Here is a 2483-nt window from a genome sequence, read left to right on the forward strand (position 1 = left end):
ACCGAGCGGGACGGACGTTTGGTCGCTGTGTAACGACCTGTTTCGAGCTTTCGTCGGACATCTCGATTCTTTCTTCCGTAAAGCTTTTTCGTAAGGAAGAATCTATTTCGAGTTTTGAATGTTAAATTTTTCGTAACCGTTTTTGACCCCAACAATACTTATGGGTTAGACACACTGACACGATGCAGCTAGCGCAGAAATTTTTTGTTTTAGCGCTATCGATCGTCGACGAGGTCCTTACGTCGATCGACAGAAATGCATTTATGTCGATTGATTGAGAGTAGTATATATCGATCGACACTGGAGACAGATGGGTACGAACAATCTTTTCTCTTGTCTAACATTTTAACTTAGCAGTTATTATTAACTTTCTAACCAACCAACCTTAGACTGAATATCACTGGGGACAGTGAAGTTTAAGTGTGGGGGAGGTACTTACTGATATTAGTTTATTCATGAATTTTTAAATATTTTCAAACAAATTTTTTTTATTGAGTCAAGAAGGGAATAATGACCTTATTAGATTTTTGCTTGTTATCTAACCACTCTTTTAGCACCATTTTAAACTTTCTGATTGCACATAGTACTAAAGATACTAAAGTGGATCAACCTGTCAACTGTCCACGCTTGCTGAGATTGTTTGAAGGAACCAAAGCCGACCTCCAACACTAAACTTGACAGGGGGCTTGGTATACATGGGATCAGATTCTTCAAACAAGTCTGGAAGGTAAAGCCTTGTGTATATAGATTTATCACCATTTCTCTCTCTATTTTCGAAATTATAGATAGATAGAATAAAAATAAATTTTTATTTAATTATTATTATATATTAGAGATTTATTTGGAAAAAATTCGAATATGACTTGGTGACTATAACCATTAAGGATTGCTTCATAAGAATTCTATAGATAAAGGATTAGAACATGACTTGGTGGCTACAACCATTAAGGCTTGCTTCACAAATAATCCTAGGATATATGTCAAAAAGAAGTGAACAGGACTTAGTGGCAACCACCATTAAGGCTTAATTCATGGAAGTCTGTCCAATCTTGGTCAATGATCTAGCTAATATAGGCAGACTTTGACTAGGAGAGAAAATTAGTAGAGAGAGAGGATAGGAACTAATGTTTACCTGCAGGTCCAGATACCTGTTTGAAAGTCCTTGCATCTTGTGATCGATACCCCCAAGGTAAAGCCTGCACTTTTATTTATGCTAGGAAATGAGGTTGGTAGAGGGGAATGACAGACAAGATATGCTAAGTTGTTGGCTAGATGAATTTGGTTGCTAAGCTAGGATACAGTATAAAGTGTTTTTGCGATTAGGATTTTTTTAGCTATGGATTACAATATTGTAGAGGTGATGATTCTGATTTTTTAAATCATGTGAGTTCCTGATGTTTTCAGGCCTCTCTCACAGAGACTGATCTGTTGTGTTTTGCTTGAAGACAAGCAAAAGAGTAAGTCTAGACAAGCAAAAGAGTAAGTCTGGGGGAGTTGATAGACCATGGATTTTACCCATTTTTAACCATGGTTTATGAATGTTTTAAGATATATTATTACTATATAGAATCTATTTAGAGCAATTACAGGTTCAGGTACTATCTGGAAGAAAATGATGTATTTGGAGCTTTTTGGAGATCTTTTGAGCTTCGCTGGAAGCAAGAGATGGTCGACGGTCACAATTCAGTATCGACCGACAGTTACCACCAAATATCGATCGATGTTGGGTTCCTCACATCGATCGATTAAGAAGCCGTTCGAGAATTAATGACAAATTAGAAGATTTCAAGTTTCACAAAAGTCTTAATAATTACATCATTAGTCCATGGCCGTCTGTTAGGCTATTTATTAGGGTTTTGTATCATTTTAGAGGCAGACTTGCCTAGAGACCTTTTAGACCTAGTTTGGAGGAGGCAAGAAGCCACCATTGAAAGAGGAGAGCTTAGGATTGGAGAGATAGATCATCTACTCCAAAACAGAGAAGATCTTGAACTCCCTTGTTTTCATTATTTCTGTTACCTTTACTATTTATTTTAGCTAAGTATTATTCAGACCATCATAACCATGTGTTTCATGAATATGTCTGAGTAGTCCTTACTGTTATATTTAGGTTTCTCAAATAGGTTGATAAATGTAATACTGACATAACAATTGCTAGGGTTCTTAGAAATATAGTTCCTTCATCTAGTTGTGCTTAAAGCTAAGTTTAGGCTGATCTCCCTTTAAACTTAGATCTTAGGATTAATTGGGATTAAGCCATTGCTTGACTCAATACCTGAAAATAACTAGAATGATCTAACTGACTAGATACAGACGAGAGTTGGTCTATTAAGTTAGAAAATATAAATCAAATTTGTCCGTAAAGCTTTCTGGAAGAAATATCGATCGACGCAGCGAAAGCCCTGTCGATCGATATTTTGAAAGGTGTATCGATCGATATTCACAAAGAATTATCGATCGAAACTTTCTCGTGATTAAAATAC

This window comes from Brassica oleracea, chromosome C8 (assembly GCF_000695525.1).
Source record: "Brassica oleracea var. oleracea cultivar TO1000 chromosome C8, BOL, whole genome shotgun sequence".
Lineage (NCBI taxonomy): Eukaryota > Viridiplantae > Streptophyta > Magnoliopsida > Brassicales > Brassicaceae > Brassica > Brassica oleracea.